We start from the raw sequence: 8,285 nt of genomic DNA, 5'->3' as shown, positions 1-8,285 counted from the left end.
AGGGAGTGAGGGTGCCAGGAGAAGTGCCGCTGGCACATCCGGGCATGCCCCTGGCACTTCTGGGTCAGTATGATCGGCCGCAGGGGGACTCGCCTCCCTCTCCCCATGTCAGAGTGATTGGCTGCAGGGGACCTCACCCTCAGTTGCTGACTGACCACTGGGGGGGGAGGGGCAGGGGGCAGGCATGTGCCCCCCTGACTCAGGAGGCACCAGTTGCCCATGGCTGGACCTAGGTCATCTCTGTGTGTTGGAACCAGTGCACAGGACTGGTCTACTGGGGAGCTCCACGCTGCATCCCAGACCAGCTCCATGAGCTGCATGAGGTATCCAGGGTCAGTCTGAGACCCGCAGGCCAAATCATAGGGCTCCACATGCTGGATCCAGCCTACAAGCAATATGTTTGACACCCGTGTTAAATGATTCAACTCTAGCTTTTCTCCCTATTCATGGCTTCCTTCAGTGGAATGCCAAATTGAGATCCGCCTTCAGACATATCCACAGTCACGAGGGTGCTTAGGGAATGGGTTTTAGGTCACTCTTAACAAACAGATAGGGGATGAGGGCCTGACAGAGCTGCAATGTCCAGATCTTAAGTCAGACTGAAACATTTCACTGTGCTGGGATATACAGACTGAGTGTATTTGGTTTAGGCCCATCTCTACTTTCATGTCTGATCCTTTAATTCTGATTCACTGCTAGATTACAATAACGCAAGTCACCCACCCTGTGCAAAGAAAAAATGACGAAAAAAAGATAAAAATATTTAATCTTAAAAAAGTGTGAACTAGAAGGAATTTCAGCTCCTAAGAGCCTGTAAGAAAACTGGTTTGTTAAACAATCCAAATCCAACTAGACATGTGATAATAACAGGCTTGTCTGAAATACCCATTAATTAAAAGCCCATTAATAATCACGGCCGAGCATAGTTTTCTGACATTGTGCTGCCTTATGTTCCAAGTCAGTCATTTAGATCCACATCTGCTGATCTGCTGGTATGCCCTAAATATCAATTTGAAACCATCAAATCCAGAGCCTTTAGTAATTATACTACACAGCTATTATAATTAATCTTTATTAATTTGCATAGCATCTTTGTAGAAAAGTGCTTTACAGCAATGAGGTGCTCAAGAAAAGAAGAGACAATAAGGTACCCTACAAAAGTAAAAAAAAAATTAAATCAATCCAAACCACACAATGCAAGTAAAATAACAATACTTTAAAATAATGCTTTTTAAAAATAGAATTTGGAGAGAGAATATAAGAAATAAATATGTTAATATGTATTGGTAATCATTAGTAATTATACTTTGCATTATAGACCATCTTCCATTTGGGGATCATTTCACTTCCTTGTGGAAAGAATTATTTACATTTTGCAGAATTCAAGCAGAGACATTAAATGACTTGCCAAAAATCAGACCTCAAATCTATGGAAAGCTGGGTGACAACTCAGTGATTTTCTTTAACCACAAGAGCTTTCTCTGTCATTACATCAAAATCTAATGCCAGACAAAAATGAATCCAACACCCTCATGGAAAGATCAACCCCAGAAAGCCAACAAGTAAAGAGGAAGTTACAAGGAACAAGACAGATAAAGATAACCAGCAAAATCAAAATAATAATTCATAAGTCACTGTGTATTTTTTATAAAACACAGACATGTTCTTGCCCTAAAGCACTTGCCATCTATTTATTTAGAGGCTTTCAGTGAAAATATCCCAAATGGTTAGCAAACTGCTGTACACAGACATGGATCACTTCTCTCGTATCTGAAATACACACGTATTTGAGGTGGAAGGTGGCAGCCTTTAACAAAGAATAGCTATGTTATAAGTGTTCAGAACAGAGGGCAAAACCACAGAGGAAAGGCAGACACTGCTGTAATAATTGTCTATGTAGTAACTACCCAGGACATTAAGTCCTTTCTAAATGCTTTTCAAAGAACACCATCAGGTATAAATGGCTTGTTTACCAACTGACTTGTGATCCAGATCCTGGACCTGGTTTCATTAACGGCAACAAATCATGCTGATTTCAACCAGCTAAGAAAGTGACCCTCTCAAGTTATGTACATTAAATAAATAAATAAATAAAAATTGGAAGAGCATTTAGCTTGCAAATTCAAGTACTCAAAAGACAGAAGATACTAGGTTTACAGATACCCATGCCATTTGAATTCTGCTCCCTTGTGTGTCCAACTACACATTGAATAAAGCAATAAAGAAGGGATCTGATTGGAAAAGTGCTATGTGATCATATAACTGAAGGGGTTCATAATGTGGGGCAATTAAGTTGAAAGGCTGCTTGGCTCCCTTATCCAGGGAGCTGTTACGCTCTTGCCCTATGTGATGCCTTCCAAGAAAGAGATGGGAAAATGGGACAAATGTGGTCTTCTGTAGAAGGAGGTCCATGCAGAGGGAATGAGGAGCTGAGCTAACATCCCCTCTCGTGGGCAGATATAAGAATTCAAAAATGGGGGTGCATGAGATGCAGTCACCCTTCCCCCACCCTAGCCCCTGACAACAGCACATGCAGGTAATGCCATAGCAGTGGCTGCCAGGGAATTTTTGAGTCCTGGAGGCAGGTAAGACTCTTTCCCATCATTCCTGGTACCCTATCCCCTCTAGTGCAGGTACTTCCCCTCCCCTCCCATTCCTCTCTCCCCTTCTAGCAGGAGTTGTGTAGTGGTTGTGTCTAAAGTTAGGGAGACATTCAAAAAGCCCGAGCCTGAATTCATGCGGCCTCAGCTACATCACAATCCAATGGCTGGGAAACTGGCTTCAAGGTTGGACCCACAGAGTGGAAATTGATGGAAGAGAATCATCATGGTGCTCCATGACCAGTGGTGTCCCCCAAGACTCCGTCTTTGAACCTGTACTCTTTAACATCTTTAGTAACAATGTGGACATCGGTGTCAGAAATGGACTGGCTAAGTTTGCTGATGATACCAAACTTTGAGGTAAAGCGTCCACACCTGAGGATAGGCTGATGATCCAGGCTGACCTCGACAGGCTTAGAAAGTGGGTGGGTAAAAACCTGATGAAATTCAATATGAAAAAATGCAACGTACTCCACCTTGGGGGAAAAAATCCACACCACGCTTACAGGCTCGGCAGCGCTATGCTCACTAGCACTATGGCCAAAAGGGACTAGGGGGAGAGTGCAAAGAGCCAGGCAGGAGCCAAGGTACAGGTTGCTATGGCAACCAGCTAATGAGGAAATTAGTCTGCACCTGCACCTAGTCAGCTGGCCAGAAGGGGCAGGGCCCTGGGCCCATATAAACCCCAGGCTGGAGCTATGAAGGAAAATTCTCTGCCGGTGGCCAAGAGGGAAGAAGCCCTGCTAGAGTGAGTAAAGGGAAGAGGCCTGGCTAGGTTCTGCTCCCAGTATGTAAAGGGGCAGAGCACACCTGATGCAGACCAGTGGTTTGGGTGAAGCTAGCTGGGGAAGGAGGAGGCCTCATTGGGGGCCCAGTGCAGCATGAGGACCCTGGTGCCAGAGGGGGCATGGCATTTTGGGGTGCACAGATGCTGGTGCCGGGGGGGGTGGCATTTGGAGTCATAGACCCCGGCACCAGAGAGGGCACAGAGACAAGGGCTGCGGAGAATCCAGTGAGGACAAGGGGCCAAATTATAATGAGGCCCAGGCAAGACAATGCCAGTACCGTCTGCGAGGCTTTTAGGGTATGGTAGAGGGCCGGTTGAAGCCATGCATATAGCCCATAAGGCTAGGGTGCCCCCAAAATACCCATTGTGAAAAAGGGACCCACAAGGAGTCCGGGAACCCATGGGGTTCAGAAAGCCCATCAAACCGTGCCCAAGAGGACTTAAAGGCAGCCTCCCTATTTTTATATTTCCATCAAGGATGTGGTGGGCGAGAACTGAGGGTGCCCATCAAGCCATACTGGCACAGTCGAGGGGCCTTAGGAGATCACGGCCATCCTTAGGACCCCATCCCATGACACACCCCCAGGGATGACAAGGTCAAATGGTCACAAACTCCTCCAAGACTCCTCCAGGCTGGAGATAAGGAAAAACTTCTTTACTGTCCAAGCCCCCAAGGCCTGGAACAGACTCCCTCCAGAGGTGCTGCAAGCACCTACTCTGGACTCCTTTAAGAAACATTTGGATGTTTATCTTGCTGGAATCCTTTGACCATAGCTGACTTCCTGCCCCTGGGGCATGGGGCTGGACTCGATGATCTTCTGAGGTCCCTTCCAGCCCTAATATCTATGAAATCAATGATTCAACCTTTTTAGGTTAGTCTAAACTAACTAGGCTGAACTGGTTTCCAACCATATAGACAATCCCTCTGGACTGAGGAAACTCAGGCACATGTCTACAGTGGCTCAGGCTGGAAGCCAGGGGGCATTAGAACAGCCCTCCCTACCCTTCCACAGAGCTAAACTGAAGCGGGTATGGCCAGGCCGCAGCAGGCCTCTGATTAGGGAGAGGTGTGAACCCCCACCCTGCCTGCAGTCCCAGGCTTTTCTCCACTGGCTGCTCAAGGGATTGACGTGTTGCCAACCTGCAGCTCTGGCCTAGCACTCTGAGGTGGGGGAGGGTATGCAGTGCATGCATCTGTTGATGATACAGAGCTTTTCACTCTCCCTCCCTGCTTCTGTATCCTGTCTGCAGCAAACTGACAGGCAAGCAGGGAGGGGGGAGCTGATAAGAGTGTTTATTGCCCATTAAGAAAACAGAGAGAGTTACCAACTATCTGTTGACCCAGCACAGACCCAGCATGTGGTCTGCTGGCTAATACACAAGGCAGAGGGAAGGAGGGAATTTGTACTTAACAGAGAGTGGTGAGGGGAGCAAACAGCTCTTCTCAAACAGCATTTCCAGGTAAGGATATGAAGCTACCTGTTGATTAGCTTCAAAAAGCCTGTCTGCTTTTGTTTCTCCCACAGCATGGACTGTAGCAAGCAGAGGGGAGAGGGGAATAATCCCTGCTTGGCAAGGAGAAGCCAGGCAGATGCAGAGGAGAGGGGCCAGCACTGCTATGGAGAAGAGAGCCCCACCCGGCCTAAGAGCATGCCAGGATGCCGGGGGACTCTAGCTTATCTTAAACCAGCAAGGGGTTTGTGACAGACATTGAATAAACCTGTTTGAGTCAGACCAGTTAACTATGATACTACATTCAACCAGGTTTATCTCGAACTAGTTTCAGCCATTTTCAAACTGATTTATGTGCACTGAACATCAGTTTTGTTACAGGTTTATCCTAGTTTCTGATCACTTAAACTGGCTTGTGTGTAATGTCTGTCCCTAGCCTAAGTGTCACACCACGGCATTCTGCCGGATGTGCCCGTTTCCACGTACCTACAATGTTACGTTTAGCTGCAGCACAGTGTAATGTGGCATTGGTGAGTGCCCACCCCTTTAGAATGGTTGAGTTCAGTTATTTTGCTTTTCTGGCACATTTTTTTCCGAAGAAGAACATACCGACTCCTATTAGTTCCTCTCTCATCTAAACTTAACTAGAATTTCATGAGATGAGTATTTTTCTCCCTCCTGATTTCTAAAGTCTCCTGCAAAGTGAAGATGCTAGAGCTTTTGGGGGGAAGAAAAAAGAGAAACTTGCAAAATCACTTTTAACAGAAAGCATTAGGCAATCTAAATATAAAGATTACAACATTCCTCTGTAATGCAAGCCATTATCTGCAAAAGCATATAAATGGTAAGCAAAAATAATATTTGAAGTCCTGTTTTAAAAACTTTGAAGCATTAACCTAAATGAAAGGATTCACACCTCAAAGTTTCTGCTTGTTCAAAATATTTTTGTTCTCAACATCTTCAGTTTCAGTGTACACTACAGCATGTCTTGCTTTAATCTGAACTGTGTCCAGTTAAAAATTCTATTTGCAGACAACTATGTGGCAACATTACTAGCTTTGCACACTACCACTAATTCTTGGTGACATGAAGCAAACTACAGCGAAAGTTGAGGAAGCAAAAAAAATGAAAGCTTTAATTTTGCATTTAAGCAAACCTTTGACTGAAGCAATACTGGGAATACTTTTTGTTCTAGGAGAAGGAAGGAGATTTTTTTCCTTCTACAATGCCTTTGCCACTCTAATGTTCAACTAAATTCTAATCGGAATCTATGAAATGTCTAGCATTTTTTTTAAAGAGATGGACAGATGGGATTGCTCTTAGCTAGTGAGCTAGATCCCCAACTGCTGCAAAATCAGCATCGCTCCATTGGTTTCATTAGAGCTGCACGGGTTTACACCAGCAGAATATCTAGCCCTATCCTGCCTTCAATATACGGTTAAGAGTGCTTTGTTGGAAGTGGTCCACACTAAACATTTAAACATGCTAAAATCTATCAAACTCCCTATATTGTTTTCTAAGGGATAATGAAAAGGTGCAACCAGCACTTAACATGCTTCTCAAGTTTTTGTGGATAAAATGTCTATTATGCCCTTTAAATCAGTGAAACACAAACGTATTAACCAAAATGAACTGAAAAAAACCAGTCAAATGATTTACATAAGCATTATTCCCCACACAAATTTGTGAATAAATGAGGGCAGTTTAAAAAATGCAGCTTTCTATTTTCTTTTTGCCTGGTCACATGTTATAAAGACATGATCAAGGTACATTCTAGCTGGCTGTCTCCAGGCAAATTACAGTAGAGGTTTGAGGCTCTTGGTTATAGCTGACATGTAACTTCATCAATCATGCTTGTTTTCATCAAATTACAGAAAACCCAAGACACTTTATGGTTCACCATATTTTATACATCACCACTCTACTTTTCTAAAGTTTCTGTGGTAATAGCATGTACAAAATGTTTAAACTATATTGGTTTAAATGTATAAGAAGTCAAACCAAGTTTTCCATCGAGTTGACAGTGAGCTCTGTAATTATTCCTGAAAGTTCTGTTTTGGAGACTGTCTCCAATCGTGCTAATTTTATGGGTATCCTGGGTTTCTAAACCCTGACTTCCAGGCCTGCCTCAGCCTGAATAAGCAGGAATTCTATAGCTTCTGAAAGACTCAGTATTGCTTACTTTTTTCCATACTTTTACCAGGATGATATTTTAGCTCTTGGTTTTGGAGACAAACTGTCATTTGACTTTGATGAGCAAAACCTCGAGGATAATGATGAGACCCTTGAAACCATAATGTGAAACAGTTGCACACATTCTGGAGCATGATATCCGTATATCACAAAGTGCTCCAGTACATGATCTGAATCCAAGCCCCATGCGAAGAGGAACACACTTATCTTTCAAGCCAAAGGCTTTCTCCTCTTGCCATACACTGAGACAGAAGCACCTACAAAGAACCAGGCTTGCCCTGCACAAGCAAACACATGTGCGCTCACACACACACACACACACACACCCTCCGTAGGGTGTCACCACCTCTCCAGTGATTCTGAGACCAGCACAGAGAAACAAACCCTGCCCATTTTCTGCCACACCAGACTTAGTCACCTCTTGGAGCACACCCACTGATGGCTGGTTTCAGGATCTCTCAGATGCATTCCTCAGAGTGGATGACCACACAATAAGTCTGTGGTATGTGAGGAGTGGGAACAAATGGCCAGTGTTTTTTTTTCAGTAATGTTCTTGGGATGGAAATGATACAGATACAGGGAAATGATATAGACATAACCAGAACTTCACTGACTTACTCTAAAGTACGACTGTAAAATAAAATAAGCTGAATAATCCAGTGCAGAAACCCTTGTGAACACACTTATTTCAGTTTAAGACAGCTTTATTTTGTTATAGTTTGAGTTGGCTGGGGCTTGTCTATGTAAGGAAGTTAGTGTGTAGAAAGCTTTGGTCTGAATTTCCAGTTCAATAGCTATCTCTATACTAACTTTTTGTGCTGAACCTCTTTAGAGTGCTCTGAATGTAAGGTAGCTTATATCACTTTGAAGTGAAGAGCCACAAAGGTACTCCTAGGATACACTCAGAGTGCCCTCACAGGGAATTAGTGTAGAGGAGCTAAATTTTGAATTCACAAGTCAGCTTACTGACCCTAGCATCCTGCTTCAGGAAAACCCTTCGGAACATTTTTACCCAAAAACAAAATGCAAAATGTACATGTTGGTTTAATTAAAACAGGGTGAAGATCTGATTTTATGTATACTACTACAGCTTCTGCTGAAGAAACCCTAAATATTTTTAGCCAAATTGTAATAGGGTGTGCATCAAGCCCTCATGAATTGAGCATGTATGCAAAAATCTCCTTCTTTTTTCCTTTTTGGCAGATTCAGAAAGATAAATCAAACTAGTACACTTATTTTTTAAAGTGTTCCAC

The sequence above is a fragment of the Crocodylus porosus genome, unplaced genomic scaffold (assembly GCF_001723895.1).
Source record: "Crocodylus porosus isolate Cpor-Errol unplaced genomic scaffold, CroPor_comp1, whole genome shotgun sequence".
Taxonomy (NCBI): domain Eukaryota; kingdom Metazoa; phylum Chordata; order Crocodylia; family Crocodylidae; genus Crocodylus; species Crocodylus porosus.
This window is presented reverse-complemented; position numbering follows the sequence as displayed.